The 22,182-nt window shown below is 47.8% G+C and overlaps 1 protein-coding gene across 7 annotated transcripts in view; it reads right to left on the bottom strand.

The window, feature by feature from the left end:
* Nucleotides 1–22,182, bottom strand: part of FGF1 (fibroblast growth factor 1) — a 401,113-nt gene that overhangs the window by 350,770 nt on the left and 28,161 nt on the right. For 6 of the 7 annotated variants that reach the window (XM_063928132.1, XM_063928139.1, XM_063928133.1 and 3 more), the window contains exon 2: nt 4,860–4,930. The exons of the other annotated variant lie outside the window; for it this stretch is intronic. The gene's annotated coding sequence lies outside the window, so the exon portion shown is untranslated. The remainder of the gene's footprint in view (nt 1–4,859; nt 4,931–22,182) is intronic. 7 annotated transcript variants of the gene reach the window in all.

Below are 22,182 nucleotides of genomic sequence, written 5' to 3'. Positions count from 1 at the left end.
GGGTGAAGTCGCTTAAAATTTAGGCATTGCATAGCAGGGAGAGGGGCCGCAATGACGTGGCCAGTTCTCCGTGCCTTCAAACCTCCCCCTTTGTAGTGACCCGCCCCATAGTGAGCTGACCTGGCTGCTCCTGGAGGGAGCAGCCAAAAAGTTGTCATGTCTGGAAGGTAGATTGACATTGCCAGGTCAAATGTAGTTATGGTGACTGTATAGTGGTGTACAGCATTGCACCCTGGATCTAATCAATTATTTTGAGTGAGGGACAGGCTATTCCAGCAGTCTGATTGCTGGGTAGCAGCAGACATTTACCAATGTATTGAGAGGTCCCAAAGTAATAATAACTAATCTTCATAACAAGCATCTGAGAGACAGCATGCTCATTAAGTACTGTAGTCTAGGTAGCCCCTGGTTGGTTTACGGTATTTTTGTTTTTTGCCCATTATACTGATTGAATGTAGGGCCAGCCTCCCAAGAGAATCATCTCTAGGGTCAAATTGAACATCCATCTATAATTCACATTCTTGGCCAAATGTAATAGGAGACCACAAATAGGTTGAACTTGATGGACAAATTGTCTTTTTTCAACCTTAGATACTATGTTACTATGTTATGTATGTAATAGGTCCCGATTTGGCAAAAGTGCAGAGTTTTCTGAGATTTTGTAGCAAGATCCAAAACGGTTGTTGTTTTAAATCCTGAGGCAAAATCACAGAGAAATCTGCACTATTCTCACATTGGGACCTTTTTGCTTTTGTCCCTCTAAATTCATTACCAGTATGCTCTGGTATTGGAAAAGGACATTCTTTGTACTTTAATCTGACATGTTTCCATAGCATCTGAATAGAAAAGTCTGAGCTATTTGCCCACCATAGGAGGAGGAGGAGGGTTGGGTTGTACCTATATATAGGGAATATGATGGATTTTCCACAGAGAATCTCAGGGGTAAATTTACTAAGATGGGAGTTCTAGTTAAGATGGGATGTTGTCCATAGCAACCAATCAGATTCTACTTCTTATTTATCTAGCACCTTCTAGAAGATAATACCTGGAATCTGATTGATTGCTATGGGCAAAATCCCATCTTAAATAGAACTCCCATTTTAGTAAATTTATCTCACAGTGGGGTATATTCAATTAGCAGTGATAACGAACTTTTCACGTGAAAAGTCCGGTTTTCGGGTGAAAAACGGACTTTTCACGTGAAACGCAATTACAGCCTATTCAATTTTCCGTGAAAACTTATCGGTGATCATTTTTTCACTAATTTCACTTCACCTTCTCTGAAGCAGGTGAAAAGTTGGGAAAAGTCACTATTTTAAGGTAAAAATGTTTGGATATGGTACAGAACTCATGGGACACCCCCCTTAATGACTAATTAGGCACGTTGAAGTTTAATTATTTTTAATAGGCCAATAATGACATGTCATTTTTGGGGTGAAAAAGTAAAAAGTCCTGGAAATTGGGGTTCAAGGTATGGGACAGGTATATTGGGGTGCTTTATGAGTGGGACAGGTGTTTTTTAGGCTTGCAGATGGGAGTAATCGGTCTGTTTCCACTTTTTTTTAAAGTACCCTAAAATGACCCAAATATATACTTATACCCATTTTCATGTACCCAAAATTTAATGAGAGCATTTATTTTGCTCAAAAAAAATTGCTTTCTATAATTTTTTTGCATTTTTAAAAAAAATGCATATAACAGCCATTTCACACAATTTAAGTCCCCAAAAACGCTCTAATGTGATCTCTAACACACTTCTCTTCTGTTTTCCTATGTTAGTTTAGCATTTTTTGGGGTACAGGCTGATTTCCCCATTTTCACCTGCACTTTTCACTGCAAGAATTTTCACGTGAAACCCAGTCGGAATTGAATAGGTCGAAAAACGGAGCGTTTTCGCGGCAATTTTCGGCCGATTGCCGCGGAAAAATTTTTGCCGCGAATTTGCGGATAATTGAATATCCCCCAGTGTATTATAACTTGTCTAGCATGTCAAAGTTGAGCTATGATCACTGATTATTTTGTGGTTGAATGTAGAGTTAGACTGGCCAGTGAGGTGGGATACAGTAACATTTTTAGGTAATCTGGCTCCCTTTCTTATAGGCCCTACACATTAAGCGATGTGCCGCCGAGGTGCCCGGCGGCCGATACGGCCGACTGGCGACCCGGCGGCGGGGGGGCAGTGACGGGGGGAGTGAAGTTTCTTCACTCCCCCCATCACCCGGCTCCATAGACGTGCAGGCAAATATGGACGATCTCGTCAATATTGGCCTGCATGCACAGCCGACATGTCACCAGCGATGAACGAGCGCGGGGCCGTGCATCGTTCATCGCTGGTGACTCCACACTGCACGATATGAACGTTATCTCGTTCATTAATGAACGAGATCGTTCATATCGTGCAGTGAAGTCGGCCAGTGTGTAGGGCCCATAAGAACCGTGTCCTTTATTGAAAATGCACTATATGGACTAACATTTTACAGATAGAATCATACAGATTTATATAATCCCATCCAAGTGAGGGAAATCCCATGCTAAAAGGACAGTAGCCTTGCACACCTAGCTTTAGTAGATCTGTCGTGCGATGATCTAGCTTGAGTAGATCTGTCCTGCGATTACCTAACTTGAGTAGATATGTCCTGCAATGACCTAGCTTCAGTAGATCTGTCCTGCGATGACCTAGCTTGAGTAGATCTGTCCTGTGATGACCATCACCAGGATACATCATTTCAAATACATTTTTTCTTGCTAAGATTTGGAATGTTTGACATATATATTTGTTACAAATGTTCATATGTTTAGAGCCTTATTTTTGGGTTTAACAGAAAAAGAAAACACATCTTATGTGTCTAGAGCTATATTGGGCTTTTTTGTTATTGTGGTTTTACATTTCAGCCACCAAAAATTACACCTTCTTCAACAAAAACCACAAACACTTTCAGAACTCTGGAGGAACTGTTACATGTGTTATGTGCTTTATCTCCAATATTAGAAAAATACAGCCATATTTATTAATGCAGTGCAAACATAATTGGGAATATCTGCTTCCATATCTGTCCATCCCAAAAGTGAACAAGCAGAAGTAAAACGAACTTGAATTTAACACTTGGATCTGCAGAATTGTAAGGCTGCATTACTTATATGCAGATAGTGTGATTTTAAATGATCGTCTTGTAGTGTGTGCCAATAGCTAAATCTACGCTCTCTTCTCCTTCCTCTTATTTGAAATCTGCTGACAACTGAATGCATTGAATTTACTGGACGGTATTTAAATGATATATCACACCTATCTCCTTTGTAAAATGATCCCTGTGTCACGGATATCGTGCCCATAGTAATCAGGTTCAGCTGCGTAAAGGGTTAGGATGCCTCGCTACCCCCAGGCAGAAATGATGATACCACGTCCGTCAGCAGAAATAGAACGGGTGTGCAAGGGGGCGGAAAAAATTGAATACCGCCCATTGTAATAGATTAGAAGTCTTATTCAAAGTGGATTAAAAAAGTCAATTCTGTTTAATTAAATATTTATTATTCTCTGATTAGAATAGAAACCATTAACATAAAAACTACCCTTGCTATGACCTCTCTAGTTTCATGAATATATTACCTTGTTCACACAAACATGGAAAATGATCCCTCTGGTTTGTTAGAAAATGTAGTTTATGACAAAAAATGCCCTTCCCATGCATCCAAATATGCTAGTTCTGAGATGTCCATTGTCAGTGTCTACAGATGCTGCAGTCATGCTTTGTGTATATTTACACGCTACCATCGGTCGCACCATTGAAACTTTCACCAGCCCTACTGTATGTGCATATCATCCTTCTGAGTATGGCCTCCAATGTGAGCAATTCTACGTCTCTAAATGCAATCACTTTCAGCAACATGCCCACACTATGTTACATCTGTGCCTGATTAGCCAAACACCTGTAACCACACAGGAATAGGAATGCCCAACACATTTCTAATACAATTCTTGGGGCATGTGTCTTACTCTGTATGCAACTCTGTACGAACACCATTGCAGTGCATGCATGCATGATGCAACTCAGACACAAGCGCAGATGAAAAACATTACACAAGAAAAAATAAAACACATTGGCCCCCACAGGAATAAACACACATTGGCCCCCACAGAATACAATAAAACAAATTGGCCCCCACAGGGAAAAAATAAATAAATGTATAATATAGCTTTTTGGTATTACAATTTGTTTCAAATTTCCATTGCTGTCTAAAATGCCTAGTGACACCAAGAGGTTTTATCATTCTTGACTGTAACATCTATATATTCATTTATTTATTAACATTTACGTAGTGCTAGCATATTCCATTGCACTTTTTTCAAAGTCGAGCAGGGGCAGATTGGAAACTGAAAGTGGCCTTGGAAAAATTTGTATAAATGGCCTCACATGGGCAGCACCAGAGGTATACTGTGTAACCATGGCAGCAGCACCACCCCTCACATGTCAACAAGCAAAACAGGCCCCACATGCACATCGGACCACCAGGGATCTTTCCCATCCCCGTAACCCTTGTGACCAATCCACCCTTGGGGCCTATTTATTGAGCCTTGGAGAGATATAAAGTGGACGGAGATTGAAGTACCAACCAACCAACCGACTCCTAACTGTCATATTTCATACACACTCTGTAGCATGGCAGTTACCTGCTGAATGGCTGGTACAGTACTTTATTTCCATCCACTTTATCTCTCCCCGAGGCTTAGTAAATAGACCCCCTAAGTCACACTTCAATCCAAACACAAAAACAGAAATAGGCTGTTTTTATGTATGTACTGTACATATATTATTATGTAAGTTAGAAAACTAAAACACTCAAGAGGGAAAGCATTAACTCACCTCTCTGGCGAATAACACTCTCGCTATTTCGGCTTGCAGTGATGCACAAATTTCCCCATCGGCACCTGCAGCTGATTAAAAAAAAAAAACTATTATTTTTTGAAAGCACAATCCCAGGCTACATATTCTGACAGCTGGGGACAGTTCTGTGTGTGTAGCAGCGACAACTGTCACATTGTTTTAGCTGCAGTTGTTATAACGGTCAGTGCCACTGACCATTCACAGCTTGCAAAACTAGATCAGCGCCTTACAAATAGTGACAAAATGGTGGCACTAAAAATGACAGGGGTGCATGAGGGCCCACCCCTTCCTCTAGGAATCAGGTTCCAGACTGTGCATTTCAATTATACATATGTTAAATTATAATTATACTGCATAGGAATAATCTTAAATTATGAATCTGGTACATTATGATGCACGAACTAGCAGTATTTACTACATATATTGATCAAGGGGCCATGACCATGCACTCTAATTATTAGCCAAGCCTTTGTGGTAGCTGGCCACATCCCTATGCATGGGCCCCTACTACTGCATTTCGCCGGTGGGCCCTTTCTGACCTAGCCTGACACTGCAGGGATGCATAGCGCCCCGTCATTCTGATCCCTTCCCTACATAAAGTGAGCAGTTACCAAATATACATGTAACACCTATTCATGGGATGCCATCAATTTTCCAGCTGTCGTGATTCCGACGTCCAGGATACTGACCCCAAAATCCTGACAGCCGACAATGCCAGCAGCCAGAATATCGGCGCACCAGGGCTATTCCCACTCGTGGGTGTCCACGACACCCATAGAGTGGGAATAGATCCTGTGGAGAGCGCAGCAAGCCACCGAGCTCACAGTGTGGTGAGCGCAGTGAGCACGCACGGGGACTCTTAGAGCTCGCCCCGCTGCCGGCATTCTGGCGGGCGGTATGCCGCTGTCGGGATATGGACAGCCGGCATCCCGTCCGCCGATAATGCATTCCAAACCCCTATTCATACATCTGTCCCATAGTACTCAATGTGATATGGTTCGCCATGTTTATCTCCCATAATTGTCAGTTTATTTATAGTGAGCTCTTCTGTGCAGGTCTGCTAAGACCTAGCTACTCGCTACAGTGTCACATGAGCAGTCCAGTATTGCTCAGCTCATACACTACATTAGGAGGAAAATTATTAGGAATGTAACCCCTGGCCACAGCATCCACTTCTCCTTGGATGCTTTATCCCAAAAGTGTAGATCTAGAAATGGAGAAGCTGCTGACTGGGAGCTATCCAATGGTATGGTACTATATAGCCTAGCATGCCCAAGGAGCAGAGAAGCAGGAAGACATTGCAGAGAAATTTGTACTATAAAATGACATGAACGCAGGAGTGCAGCCAGCGAAGGAAAGTATTGCAACTGAAGAGACCACAGCCACACCAAGCACAGCTGATGGAGAAAGAGAAGAAGTTTAGCCAAAAGTGGTAAACCAGTGAGCTGAAGTGTCATTATAAGAGTATGTAATGTGGCAAAGGATGATGCTAAGCTGTCCTGAAAGGCAATGCCATCACAATAAAGCTGAAGATGATGGGGAGGGATACAAACCACTTAGAAAGCACTGCCAGCTTAAGAGAGAAGGCTTCTAGAAAGCTGAAAGTGATGCCAATCTAACAAGAGCTACTAGGGCTACCAAAAACACAGAGGAAACTGCCATTGCCAGTAGTAAGTAGGGTTGAGCGGGTTCGGTTCTCCGAGATCCGAACCCCTCCGAACTTCACGTGGTTTACACGGGTCCGAGTCAGCCTCGGTTCTTCCCGAACGAGGAAAAAACGTCATCATCCCGCTGTCAGATTCTTGTGAGATTCGGATTCCATATAAAGAGCCACGCGTCGCCGCCATTTTCACTCGTGCTTTGTCGAGATAGCGAGAGGACGTGGCTACGTTCTCTGAGTAGAAAGCTCAATATCAGCTCAATATCAGTGCTCATTATCTGTGCTGCATTGTGGTGACCACTATACTACAGTACAATAGTCCAGTGCTGTTCTCGCTGCCCAGTGTCAGTTCTAGTATCCTCATCAGTGCTCATTATCTGTGCTGCATTGTGGTGACCACTATACTACAGTACAATAGTCCAGTGCTGTTCTCGCTGCCCAGTGTCAGTTCTAGTATCCTCATCAGTGCTCATTGTCTTGCTGCTGCATTGTGGTGACCAGTATACTACAGTACAATAGTCCAGTGCTGTTCTCGCTGCCCAGTGTCAGTTCAAGTATCCTCATCAGTGCTCATTGTCTTGCTGCTGCATTGTGGTGACCAGTATACTACAGTACATTACTAAAAGTCCAGTGTCTTGTGCTGCATCTTGCTGCTGTAGGGTGCTGTGGTAGTGTCCTGTCACTGTGCATAGGTCATCATCATTCCAGTCACAATAGTATCTGGTATCTATCTAGTGGTATCTAATTCCAGACATTACTGCTGTCTAATTTCAGATATATTACTGGCATATAATTCCACACATTAGAAAATGGAGAACAAAAATTTGGAGGGTAAAATAGGGAAAGATCCAGATCCACTTCCACCTAGTGCGGAAGCTGCTGCCATTAGTCATGGCAGAGATGATGAAATGCCATCAACGTCGTCTGCCAAGGCCGATGCCCAATGTCATAGTAGAGAGCGTGTAAAATCCAAAAAGCAAAAGTTCAGTAAAATAATGACCCATAAAAATAAATGAAAATCATCTGAGGAGAAACGTAAACTTGCCAATATGCCATTTACGACACGGAGTGGCAAGGAACGGCTGAGGCCCTGGCCTATGTTCATGGCTAGTGGTTCAGCTTCACATGAGGATGGAAGCACTCATCCTCCCGCTAGAAAAATTAAAAGAGTTAAGCTGACAAAAGCACAGCAAAGAACTGTGCGTTTTTCTAAATCACAAATCCCCAAGGAGAGTCCGATTGTGTCGGTTGCGATGCCTGACCTTCCCAACACTAGACGGGAAGAGGTGGCTCTTTCCACCATTTGTCCGCCCCCTGCAAGTGCTGGAAGGAGCACCCACAGTCCAGTTCCTGATATTCAAATTGAAGATGTCACTGTTGAAGTACACCAGGATGAGTATATGGGTGTTGCTGGCGCTGAGGAGGAAATTGACAAGGAGGATTCTGATGGTGAGGTGGTTTGTTTAAGTCAGGCACCCGGGGAGACACCTGTTGTCCGTGGGATGAATATGGCCATTGACATGCCTGGTCAAAATAAAAATAAAAAATCACCTCTTCAGTGTGGAATTATTTTAACAGAAATGCGGACAACAGGTGTCAAGCCATGTGTTGCCTTTGTCAAGCTGTAATAAGTAGGAGTAAGTATGTTAACCACCTAGGAACATCCAACCTTATACGTCACCTGGAGCGCATTCATCAGAAGTCGTTGACAAGTTCAAAAACTTTGGATGACAGCGAAAGCAGTCCACTGACCACTAAATCCCTTCTTCCTCTTGTACCCAAGCTCCTGCAAACCACACCACCAACTCCCTCAGTGTCAATTTCCTCAGACAGGAATGCCAATAGTCCTGCAGGCCATGTCACTGGCAAGTCTGACGAGTCCTCTCCTAACTGGTATTCCTCCAATGGATCCTTGAGTGGAACGCCTACTGCTGCTGTTGTTACTGCTGGCGCTGCTGTTGTTGCTGCTGGGAGTTGATCGTCACCCAGAGGGGAAGTCGGAAGACCACTTGTACTACTTCCAGTAAGCAATTGACTGTCCAACAGTCCTTTGCGAGGAAGATGAAATATCACAGCAGTCATCCTGTTGCAAAGTGGATAACTGAGGCCTTGACAACTATGTTGGTGTTAGACGTGCGTCCGGTATTCGCTGTTAGTTCACAGGGACTTAGAGAATTGCTTGAAGTAGTGTGTCCCTGGTACCAAATACCATCTAGGTTCCACTTCTCTAGGCAGGCGATACAGAGAATGTACACAGACATCAGAAAAAGAGTCACCAGTGTCCTAAAAAATGCAGTTGTACCCAGTGTCCACTTAACCACAGACATGTGGACAAGTGGAGCAGGGCAGACTCAGGACTATATGACTGACAGCCCACAGGGTAGATGTATTGCCTCCCGCAGCAAGAACAGCAGCGGCGGCACCAGTAGCAGCATCTCACAAACGCCAACTCGTTCCTAGGCAGGCTACACTTTGTATCACCGCTTTCAATAAGAGGCACACAGCTGACAACCTCTTACGGAAACTGAGGAACATCATCGCAGATTGGCTTACCCCAATTGGACTCTCCTGGGGATTTGTGACCTCGGACAATGCCACCAATATTGTGCATGCATTACATCTGGGCAAATTCCAGCACGTCCCATGTTTTGCACATACAATGAATTTGGTGGTGCAGAATTTTTTTAAAAACGGCAGGGGCGTAATGGAGATGCTAAATAAAACAGGTGTCAGTCCTCCTTATCGAGCGCTTGTATCAGCTGCAGCTATGCTCCTTTATCTGTAGCAGATCAGCTCAAACTGCTTATATGAAAACTCTTATCAAACACAATCAATAAAGGCATTTCACAGCGCTGCTTATAAACCACGTCTCCAGGAAATCTCACACCCAAAATAATGGGAACAGTCTATTTCCTATATTTGTTTTAGTATGAAATGTCTCCAAATAAATCCATAGTAGATGTAAACAAGTACACGTTTTATTTAAAATGTCCACTGTTAAAAAGTTCACTGTTAAAAAGTTCTCCTTATTTGTACACAGACGTTCAGTTTCATGGGATTGTGAGAGGTGCGGGCCTGCGGGGTGCGTGTGGTGGTGCCTGCTGCCGTGCAGGTGTAGACGCGGTACTCACCAGGCGCCGCTCTCTCTCACCTTCAGGTACCGGAACCTTCAACGGACCTGGAATTCTTCAGTCGGATCCGGACACGGCGATTCCCTCTTGGAGCTGACCGTCGACCGAGCTGAGGAGAGAATGGTTTACATCAAAGGGGGTATCGACCCTTCTTCCGCTGGAACAGGGGATACCCCAGGGGTGGCAGCGACCTTCACCGGTTGGGCGAATGGTCATCACCGGCACAAAGCCTCAGCCACCCAGATTTCACACACTCGCGCTTTCGCACGTAGTGTGATGAAAAGGATTCTCACGTCCGTGAGCAATCCCGACTCCGGCGCTCGGGGACAAACAAGGGACAAACGCACACGAATGCTACTCACCGTCACAAGTCTTGCACTCCGATCTTCTCCACTTACAGGTCCCTGTAAGGAGGCAAAGAGAAACAGCCGTGCAGGGCCTAACTCTACCCTAGTGTCACACCCTATACTATCTACAACGGCAGAGCCCTCAAACTAGCTCTGTGGGTGTGGTGCAACATAACTAGCACAAACCTCATAACAGCAATTTGCCCTGCACGGTAACCACACACATCGGAATACAACTTAACACGGTGTTGTCCCTTTATCTACCCGACTCAGAACACCCCGTAGTGGGGGCCGCACAGCTCACCCACCTAATTACCTCAGGGTGGCCTGGGCCTAACGCCCAGGGCCACCTGTACTCACCTCGGGGAAAACACTGCTTCGCTGGGCCTGCACACAGGCCGGAGGCCTGACTTCGCCCACGGGCCTAGCGCCCGCCTAACTTGCTGCCGTTGGGTGACCTGGGCCTTGTGCCCAGGGTCACCTTATCTGTACCTACTTGGCCAAGATACACTAAGGCCTAGCGCCCTCTAATGTCCCAACAGGCCTATTGCCTGAACTGCCCCTCGGGCCTAATGCCCGCCTAACTGCGCCCACAGGCCGGTGGCCTGACTATCCTTATGGGCCTAGTGCCCAACCTGTGCCCCAGGCCTAGTGCCTGCCTATCTGGCCACGGGTATAGGGTGGCTCGGGCCTAATGCCCAAACCACCTCATCAAAGATGTGCCACGGGCCGGGAGGGCCCGACTATGTGCCCACAGGCCGAGAGGGCCTGACTCTGCCCACGGGCCTAATGCCCGAACACCCAGTGGTCTAGGGAGGGGCGGGTACAGGGGCACCTGAGAAGGGCCTACCTGACCCGCTGGGAGAGGCACCAGGGGGGAGCTTCGGCAGCCCTTTGCTTCCCACCCCTGGTGACCCCTCCGGCGCTCCTCTTTAATCTTCGCCCGCTGGCCCGTCCTGGCCAGCGGCGCCGCCGTCGTCGCGCCGCGTCCAGCCGCCGCTGGACATCTTCTTTCCGAGGGCTGGATTCTTCAGGCCTCTTCAGCGGCCGCCGGAGCTCTTCTCCTCTCCTCCGCGCGGCGTCTTCTTCCCTCTTCTTCCGGCCGTCTCTTCTGTTCTTCTCCCGCCCGACGACTCTTCTGCCGCTCTTCGGCGCGGCCTTTTCTTCAGGCTCCCGCCCGGCGTCTGACGTCAGATGCTGGGGGCGGGGCCTATGACGCGGCGAGCGCCGATTAGCTCGCCGCGCCTGTTCCTGATTGGCCGGCGCCCCGCGAGCCGTGATTGGCTCGCGGACGGTGCCGGATTCAAAAAGCCGCGGGCGGCGCTTCTCATTGGTGGCCCCAGCGGCGCCAAGTTTAAAGCGCCGCCGCGCCGCTCCCCGCCGCCGACAGCCTGGTGCAGGGAAACATCCGATCCCTGCACCAGGCACCCGCCGCCGCACACTCCGCGCTGGGGACAGACAAGCTGCCCCAGCGCTGTCCCCAGCTAGGGACCACAACATGGATGTGCCCACAGGGCACATCCTTACATTTCCCCCCCCTTTTTCCTTTGTAGTCCCTACAAAGTTCCTCACGGCGTCCATGGTCCGCGGGTCAGGGAATTCCAAGGTCCTTCCGGCGAAGGTGCATTCGGGGGCCCAGCCTGGACCGGCCGTGACCCCACACCCTTCCTCCTCCAGCTCCGGGTTCCTCTTACGTCCTGACCTCCATCGGCGGATCCTCTGGGGGAGTGGCATCTCCTCACGGTCGCTCGACGTTGGCCACCAAGGGGAATCTTCCTCCACGGGGACAACAGTCACTCACTCTTGGCCTTCGATATCGCCTGTGGCTTCGTCCCTGTCTTCCGGGTGTGGTATCGACCACCACCCAACAGCGGAATCCTCCGGGGCATCCGTTTCCTCCCGGGCAACAGCCACCACATGTCGAATTTCCTCGTGGGGCATCTCCAAAGGTCCTGTGTCTTCCTCTGGAACGGGTCCTCCCACGGCATCGCGATCCTGTCCCCGTACGTCCGTCCCTTTCGGTACTTCCGGCAGGTATTGCTCCAGGACTATCTCAGTTTAGGTCTGATGAATGGATGTTCCCAGGTGGGAGCTCACGATACCTCAGGACGCCGTTGTTCTTAGCGGGGCTTTCTAATCGGGATATGCGTTACCCATGGATACTGCTCTTTCCACCGCTGGCTGCCCTCTGGCCGTGAACCTCCCGGCGCTGCATGCGCTTCCAGACCGCTCTGCTCTCCTCCCTTCCCAGAACGCTTTCTGCTGTACACCAGATCGTGACCACGTCCACCAGCTGCCGTCGACGCGTTTCTACCCTAATTGGGTCTTTGTCTTTGGGTGCCTTGACAAAGACCCAATTAGGGTAGAAACGCCTCGGCGGCAGCATGTGGACGTAGTCACGATCTGGTGTACAGCAGAAAGCGTTCAGGGACGGGAGGAGAGCAGAGCGGTCTGGAAGTGCATGCAGCGCCGGGAGGTTCACGGCCGGAAGGCACCCAGCGGTGGAAAGAGCAGTATCCACGGGTAACGCATATCCAGATTAGGAAGCCCCGCTAAGAACAACGGCGTCCTGAGGTATCGGTGAGCTCCCACCTGGGAACATCCATTCATCAGACCTAAACTGTTATCCCATGAAACTGAACGTCTGTGTACAAATAAGGAGAACTTTTTAACAGTGGACATTTTAAATAAAACATGTGTACTTGTTTACATCTACTATGGATTTATTTGGAGACATTTCATACTAAAACAAATATAGGAAATAGAGTGTTCCTATTATTTTGGGTGTGAGATTCCCGGGAGACGTGGTTTATAAGCAGCGCTGTGAAGTGCCTTTATTGATTGTGTTTGACAAGAGTAATGGAGATGCTGTCGGTGGCCCGAAGAATTGCGGCCCACTTACAGCATTCAGTCATCGCGTGCCGAAGACTGGAGCAACAGCAAACACTCATGAACATGCCCTACCATCAGCTGAAGCAAGAGGTGGTATCGAGGTGGAAATCAACCCTCTATATGCTTCAGAGGATGGAGGAGCAGCAAAAGGCTATTCAAGCCTATACATCTGCCTACAATATAGGCAAAGGAGGGGGACTGCACCTGACTCAAGCGCACTGGAGAATGATTTCAACGTTGTGCAAGGTTCTCCAACCCTTTGAACTTGCCACACGTGAAGTCAGTTCAGACACTGCCAGCCTAAGTCAGGTCATTCCCCAGGCTTTTGCAGAAGCAGCTGGAGAGATTGAAGGAGGAGCTAAAATGGAGCGATTCCACTAGGCATGTGGGACTTGTGGATGGAGCCCTTCATTCGCTTAACCAGGATTCACGGGTGGTCAATCTGTTGAAATCAGAGCACTACATTTTGGCCACCGTGCTCAATCCTAGGTTTAAAGCCTACGTTGTATCTCTCTTTCCGGCAGACACAAGTCTGCAGATGTTCAAAGACCTGCTGGTGAGACACTTGTCAAGTCAAGCGGAACGTGACCCGCCAACAGCTCCTCCTTCATTTTCTCCTGCCACTGGAGCTGCCAGGAAAAGGATAAAATTTCCAAAACCACCCGCTGGCGGTGATGCAGGGCAGTCAGGAGCGAAAACTGACATCTGGTCCGGACTGTCACTGCATATGATTCTGTCACCATTGAAAGAATGGTGGAGGATTATATGAGTGACAGCATCACTGTAGGCATGTCATACAGTCCGTATGTATACTGGCAGGATAAAGAGGCAATTTGGAGGCCCTTGCACAAACTGGCTTTATTTTACCTAAGTTGCCCCCCCTTCAGTGTGTACTCCGAAAGAGTGTTTAGTGCAGCCGGTAACCTTGTCAGCGATCGGCGTAGGAGGTTACTTCCAGAAAATGTGGAGAAGATGATGTTCATCAAAATGAATTATAATCAATTCCTCCGTGGAGACATTTACCAGCAATTGCCTCCAGAAAGTACACAGGGACCTGTGATGGTGGATTCCAGTGGGGACGAATTAATACTCTGTGAGGAGGAGGATGTACACAGTGAAAGGGGTGAGGAATCGGACGATGAGGATGAGGTGGACATCTTGCCTCTGTAGAGCCAGTTTGTGCAAGGAGAGATTGATTGCTTCTTTTTTAGTGGGGGCCCAAACAAACCAATCATTTCAGCCACAGTCGTGTGGCAGACCCTGTCACTGAAATGATGGGTTTGTTAAAGTGTGCATGTCCTGTTTATACAACATAAGGGTGGGTGGGAGGGCCCAAGGACAATTCCATCTTGCACCTCTTTTTTTTTTTTTTATTTATCTTTGCATCATGTGCTGTTTGGGGCCTTTTTTTAATATATATCTGCCATCCTGTCTGGCACTGCAGTGCCACTCCTAGATGGGCCAGGTGTTTGTGCCGCCCACTTGGGTCGCTTAGCTTAGTCCTCCAGCGACCTCGGTGCAAATTTTAGGACTAAAAATAATATTGTGAGGTGTTCAGAATAGACTGGAAATGAGTGGAAATTATGGTTATTGAGGTTAATAATACTATAGGATCAAAATTACCCCCAAATTCTATGATTTAAGCTGTTTTTGAGGGTTTTTATTTTTAAAAACGCACCCGAATCCGACAAAAATTCTTAAGGGAGGTTTTGCCAAAACGCATCCGAATCCAAAACACGACCGCGGAACCGAATCCAAAACCAAAACACAAAACCCGAAAAATGTCCGGTGCACATCTCTAGTAGGAAGTCTAATGTTGCCAGAGGGAAAGCTAACAGAAGTCAGGTGCAAGGTGTCAAGGCTCCAGAGAGAATCCAACTGTAGACTGGAGGTCCAAAGGGAGTACAGGTCCAGTCCAAATTTTTGGAGGCTGTCAAGGTCCGGTCCAGATTTCATAGAGAGTCTTTCCAGTTGTTTGCAGTGTCCAGATCCTTTACAGTTGTTTCAGATGCCTCTATATTTAATATACTTTTTTACCTTTTTAAGAGCTCCCATTTTTTTTTGCCTAAAATGCAAATTATTCGCATCACCGCATCACTATGCGAATAGGACGCACAAGCAGACTCTATTGATTAAAATGATATGCGGCATGCCTATATTCTGTGTACTTCTGTAGCTGGAACTGCATATGAAATAGTACATTACAGTGTTTTCTAGGAAAACAACGTAGCGTACAGTACCATTTTTCATATGCAGATACAGCTGTGGTTGCACACACAGAATATAAGGCCTAATTTAGACCTGATCGTAGCAGCAAATTTGTTAGCAGATGGGCAAAACCATGGCCCTCATTCCGAGTTGTTCGCTCGGTAATTTTCTTCGCATTGCAGCGATTTTCCGCTAATTGCGCATGCGCAATGTTCGCAGTGCGACTGCGCCAAGTAAATTTGCTATGCAGTTAAGTATTTTACTCACGGCATTACAAGGTTTTTTCTTCGTTCTGGTGATCGTAATGTGATTGACAGGAAGTGGGTGTTTCTGGGCGGAAACTGGCCGTTTAATGGGAGTGTTTGAAAAAACGCTACCGTTTCTGGGAAAAACGCGGGAGTGGCTGGAGAAATGGAGCAGTGTCTGGGCGAACGCTGGGTGTGTTTGTGACGTCAAACCAGGAACGACAAGCACTGAACTGATCGCACTGGCAGAGTAAGTGTGGAGCTACTCAGAAACTGCACAGAGAAGTCATTTCGCAATATTGCGAATCTTTCGTTCGCAATTTTGAGAAGATAAGATTCACTCCCAGTAGGCGGCGGCTTAGCGTGTGCAAAGCTGCTAAAAGCAGCTTGCGAGCGAACAACTCGGAATGACCACCCATGTGCACTGCAGGGGGACAGATATAACATATGCAGACTGAGAGAGTTAGATTTGGGTGGGGTGTGTTCAAACTGAAATCTAAATTCCAGTGTAAAAATAAAGCAGACAGTATTTACCATGAACAGAAACAAAAATACCCACCCAAATCTAATTGTCTCTGCACATGATGTAGCCAACTTCTGCAGTTCGCCCAGGCCTGGTTAAAGACCACTTCGGACGCCTGGGTGCGGGAAGCTGTCTCTCATGTGTACGCAATCTCTTTCAAGAGACGTCCCCCTCGCCAGTTTTGCACAATGGTTATCCCTGCAGATCCGTTAAAGCCCAAGCTCTACACTTGGTTGTCCAATCCCTCCTGGATACAGGAGTGGTAGTGCTGGTACCTCTGTTTCAGAGAGGCAGTGGATACTATTCGACCCTGTTTCTAGTTCCAAAGCCAAATGGGTCCTTCTGGCCTATACTCAACCTCAAATCATTGAACAGGTTTGTGAGAGTATCCAAATTCCGTATGGAAACTCTGCGCTCTATAGCGCTGGCCATGGAACCCGAAGACTATATGATATCCCTGGACATACAGGATGCTTACCTGCACATACCTTTTGCCATGTCGCATCAGCAATAGCTGCGGTGTGCTATTGGCAACCTACATTATCAATTCCAGGCACTGCCTTTTTGATTGGCCATGGCCCCTCGGATCTTCACCTAGGTCAAGGCCGTGATGACGGCTCTTCTCCGCCGTCAGGGAGTCAGGATCCTGCCCTATCTGGACGACTTGCTGATCCTGGCAAACTCCCAAGAGGTTCTTCTCAGCCATCTGGAACTGACGGTCCAATTCCTACAAGCCCACGGGTGGCTCATCAACTGGAAAAAGTCCTCGCTGGTCCCTGCTCGGAGCATGGGGGGTCATTCCGAGTTTATCGCTTGCTGAAAATGTTAGCTACGCAGCGATGATGCAAAAAAATGGCAATTCTGCACATGCGTATGCGGCGCAATGCGCACGCGCGATGTACTTTCACAACGGGCGATGTAGTTTCACACAAGGTCTAGCGAAGCTTTTCAGTTGCACTGCTGGCCGCAGAGTGATCGACAGGAAGTGGGCGTTTCTGTGTGGCAACTGACCGTTTTCAGGGAGTGATCTAAAAAAACGCAGGCGTGCCAGGAAAAACGCAGGCGTGGCTGGCCAAACGCAGGGCGTGTTTGTGACGTCAAAACAGGAACTGAACAGTCTGAAGTGATCGCAAGCGCTGAGTAGGTCTGGAGCTACTCTGAAACTGCACAAAAATATTGTGCTAAGCTAAAATACACTCCCAGTGGGAGGCAGCATAGCGTTTGCATGGCTGCTAAAAACTGCTAGCGAGCGAACATCTCGGAATGAACCCCATGGTGCAGCTGGGGGCACTACTGGACACACACAGCCAACGATTGTTTATGTCTCCAGAGAAAGTCCTGAAACTTCAGGACAGGATCAGATATTTCCTCTCTCGCCCAAGAGTGTCGATACACTCGGCGATGCAAGTACTAGGCCTCATGGTGTCTGTTTTCGACATGGTAGAGTACGCTCAATTTCATTCCCACCCTCTGCAGAGGTTAATCCTTTCCAAGTGGGATGGCCTGCCTCATCGGATCAGGTCTCAAATGATCTCCTTGACTCCGGAGGTTCGTCTGTCACAGAGCTGGTGGCTCCAGGACCAACAGTTGAGAAGAGGTTGTCCCTTCTGGGTCTCCAAATGCATCCTGCTGACAACGGATGCCAGTCTGCGGGGTTGGGGCGCGGTGTTGGAGTAACTCTCTCTCCAGGGTCGGTGGACCAGGGAGGAGTTTCTCCTCCCAATAAACATTCTGTAATTGCGGGCGGTGTTCAATGCGTTGACACTGGCCCTGCCTCTAGTACAGAACAGGCCTGTTCAAGTACAATCAGACAACGCCACCACGGTGGCGTACATAAATCATCAAGCCTGCACTTGAAGTATGCTGGAAGTATCAAAAATCCTCCGTTGGGCGGAACGCCATCTGCCAGCAATATCGGCAGTGTTCATCCTCGGAGTCCTCAGTCGTCAGGACGTTAACGCCGGAGAGTGGAGTCTTCATCTGGAAGTCTTTCAACTCCTAATGGACAAGTGGGGCCTACCAGATGTAGACTTGATGGCGTCTCGACACAATAACAAGGTTCCGGTCTTCGGATCAAAGACAAGGGATCCTCAAGCAGCGTTCGTGGATGCACTGGCAATTCCATGGAACTTTTGGCTGCCATACGTGTTCCCTCCAGTGTCACTCCTGCCCAGAGTACTACGGAAGTTCAAGCAAGAAAGAGGAATACTACTTCTAGTTGCTCCAGCGTGGCCCAGACGGCATTGATTCTCTTGACCTGCAGGGTCTATCAATAGAGCGTCCTCTTCTACTTCCTCAACGCCCAGATCTCCTCGTTCAGGGCCCTTGTGTCTATTTGGACCTGGCCAGACTGGCTTTGACGGCGTGGCTCTTGAAGCTTCACTCCTGAGGGCCAAGGAATTCTCTGGGGCCATCTAAGGTGGTATCATCTTTTTATCGTAACCAAGAGATTGTGGTTCCCATCTTTATCTCTTCTGGTTTGTCTTCCAAAGAGTAGTCTTTGGATGTGGTACAGGCTCTCCGTAATTACGTAGAGAGGACTGCTTTCCTCAGGAGGTCAGATACCCTTTTTGTACTTATTGGTTTTCACAAGCATGGCTGGCCTGCGAATAAGCAAACCTTGGCCAGATGGATTAGAATGGTGATTGCACAAGCCTATGCACAGGCTGGTCTTCCAGCTCTTGCTGCTATTAAAGCCCATTGTACTCGGTCTGTTGGACCTTCTTGGGCGGCTCGCTGAGGCGCGTCCGCTGAACAATTGTGCAGGGCGGCTGCGTGGTCCTTAGTGAACACGTTCATCAGTTTCTATGCCTTTGATACTTCCGCCTCCCAGGATACTTCCTTTGGGCTACCGGGTTCTTGTGCTCGCTATGGTGCATCCCCTCCCATGAGGAACTGCTTTAGGACATCCCCGATGTACTCCCTGTGGAATCCCAGTGTACCCACTGCAGAAAAGGAGATTTATGGTAAACTTACCATGGTTAAATCTCTTTCTGCGAGGTACACTGGATTCCACAGGGCGCCCGCCCTGACGCACTTAGCTTCTTTGGGTTTGTATGGCATTAGTTGCTAGTCCCTTCTCCTGTCGTGAGAATGTGGTTCTATGTGACTAACATCTACCGTCTCTTTTACCTGCTACTGCATTGGACTGGTTTTACGAAACGGTTATAGAGGAGGCGGCGCAATGCATCCTGGGAACAGTCAAAGCTTTAGCCTGTTGGTGCCTCAGACCAAGATCCAACTCTACACCCTGATGAATTCCCTGTGGAATCCAGTGTACCTCGCAGAAAGAGATTTAACCATGGTAAGTCTACCATAAATCTCCTTATTTGATAGTACTGGAGCCAAGGGTAGAACTGCTGGAGACCTCCCAACTTCTATATGTTCTTAGTCAGGTGCCCCTACGCGGCAAAAGGGGTGTGGCCTATGTACAAAAGGGCATGGTTTTGTGGCAATGCCGCGATCGCGGGCCACACCTCCCATTTTAGTCACAGTGGGGGCATGGACAGCGCACTGTGAGCTGCTGGCCATGCCCCCAGACCCTCTGGCTCCCAGGAATAGACGCTGTGCACATCAACACTGCTCTACTAGGCAGAGCAGAGTGCCAGGAGCCTCCGAACTGCCCCCCCTCCCCACCGTGGGACACTGCAAAAATCGGGATAGTTGGGAGGTATGTAGAGGTACCGATTCCATTGATCCAGCAATGTCCACAACATTTGCTCCACTTCGGGTTGTAACAACAGCCCCCAAGGGCACTGTCACACAAGGATGGATCCCTGATTGCCCCCCACAACACACAGCTGCCCACAGCACTGTGGAGGTGATTCAGACCTGATCGGAGATGTGCTAATAGCACATCTACGATCAGCTTCCCTGACATGCAGGGGGACGCCCAGCACAGGGCTAGTCCGCCCGGCATGTCAGGGCCACCCCTACCCCCGCACACAAGTACAAAAGCATCGCACAGCCGCTGGCCCGCCCCTCCCGCCAGTGACCGCCTCTGCCTGTCAATCAGGCAGAGGCGATCACAGGGCTACGACAGCCGTCGGCTGCCTGCCATTCGCCGGTGAGCACATGCACAGTTCAGGCCTGATAGCTGCACCGATCAGGTCTGAATTAGCCCCTGTGTCAAAGTATGCAGCTACGGATAGGGGAAAGGGCTGTGGGCTGTGGCCACATCAGTCAGCCGGAGCGTGAGACACTCTACAGTAATGCTGTCCCCTGCACAGCTCTGGGACGGATGTCCAGCTGTTGGCACTGTGACGCGGGGAATTCTGGGAGAGATGCAATTTGATCTCTCTCAGGAGGGATATAGAGGAGGCGGTGCAATGCATCCTTAGAACAGTCAAAGCTTTAGCCTGTTGGTGCCTCGGATCAAGATCCAACTGTACACCCCGATGTATTCCCTGTGGAATCCAGTTTACCTCGCAGAAAGAGATTTAACCATGGTAACTCTACCATAAATCTCCTTATTTGGTAGCACTGGAGCCAAGGGTGGAACAGACGTCTATTGGATAACGCCACATAGAGATGGCACTATCGCATTCCGGAGCTTGGTACATATGGAAATGTGGCGGAATGATTTTCACCGTATTGGCTGCATTTTCGTCTTTAGTACATCCCGTCCATTCTATTTTAGTGTTAGCATAGATGGGTAGTTATAAATGCACTATGTTTATTTTCCCTATTTCACTGTTTGTTTGTTTGTTTGTTTGTTTGTTTGTTTGTTGTTGTTTTTTTTGTTGTTGTTTTTCGGGGCTTGGGCTCACTAAACTCTAGCTTGCCTCCAGGCAACTGGGAAGAACTTATGCCTCTGATTAATTATATTCACCCTCTGTGATTATTTACTGGTATTTTGAAATATAATTGTTATGATGTAATGTCTTGGTAATTGTATATAGGGCCTAATTCAGATCTGATCGCAGCAGCAAATTTGTTAGCAAATTATTTGTGTGGGGTGTGTTCAAACTGAAATCTAAATTGCAGTGTAAAAATAAAGCAGCCTGTATTTACCCTGCACAGAAACAATATAACCCACCCAAATCTAATAGGCCCTACACACTGGCTGATACCACTGAAAGATATGAACGATTTAGTTCATTAATGAACGAGATATCGTTCATATCTTTCAGTGTGTAGGCACCAACGATGAACGATGCGCGGCCCCGTGCTTGTTCATCGTTGGTGCCGACTCGTTTAAACATGCAATCCAATATGGACAATCTCGTCCATACTGGCTTACACTGCTATAGAGCCGGGTGACAGGGGCCATCACCTCCCCCCGCTGCCAGATCGCCAGCAGGCCTTATCGGCCGCGGGCACCTCGGCGGCACATCGCCATGTGTGTAGGGCCCATAACGCTCTCTACACATGCTATATCTGCCCTACCCCCCTGCAGTGCACATGGGGGGTAATTCAGATCTGATCACAGCAGGAAATTTGTTAGCTAATGGCCAAAACCATGTGCACTGCAGGGGGGGGCAGATATAACATGTGCAGAGAGAGATAGATTTGGGTGGGTTATATTGTTTCTGTGCAGGGTAAATACTGGCTGCTTTATTTTTACACTGCAATTTAGATTTCAGTTTGAACACACCCCACCCAAATCTAACTCTCTCTGCACGTTACATCTGCTCCACCTGCTTTGCACATGGTTTTGCCCATCTACTAACAAATTTGATACTGCGATCAGATCTGTATTAGGCCCATCGTTTTTATTTCCATTTGATTGGAGCTAGTACTAAGATATAGTTATGTCAAATATGAATGTGTATCATGATTTATGGTGATCCACATATCAGCCCAGTGCAGTCTTATCCTGGGCCAGTCAGCTTTGGTGATTGCTTTTGGCAGGGGAAAGAGAGATACAGTAAGTGCACATTCATCTCTACTAATCATATGTCCTTTCTAGCGAGTCTGGTGCCTCACCACTCACCAAGATTTTCCTTCAGCAGTTAATATTTATCTTTAGTTTGATTTAAACACCAGCTTAGGAGACCATTGACAAAGGAGATCACTGACATGTTCATAGAGACACATACCTTATTCTTAAGCTGGGTACACACACTGGCTGGGTTCGGTATGGGATTCCTCCACACGTGACGCCGATTGTCAGTATACCGAAATCGGCATCCCAAGTGGTAGAATGCCGGCAGGGGGGTGAGCGCAATGAAGCCCCTTGCGGGCTCGCTGCACTCGCCACGCTGCTCTCACCAAGCTGCAGGCTCACGTGTTCTATGGCCACCCATAGAGGGGGAGTCACCTACCTCGCCAGTGTGCCAGTGGCGGTATGGTGC

This window comes from Pseudophryne corroboree, chromosome 6 (genome assembly GCF_028390025.1).
Source record: "Pseudophryne corroboree isolate aPseCor3 chromosome 6, aPseCor3.hap2, whole genome shotgun sequence".
Taxonomy (NCBI): Eukaryota; Metazoa; Chordata; class Amphibia; order Anura; family Myobatrachidae; genus Pseudophryne; species Pseudophryne corroboree.
Note: the sequence above shows the minus strand (reverse complement) of the source record. Positions and strands in the feature narration are given on the sequence as shown.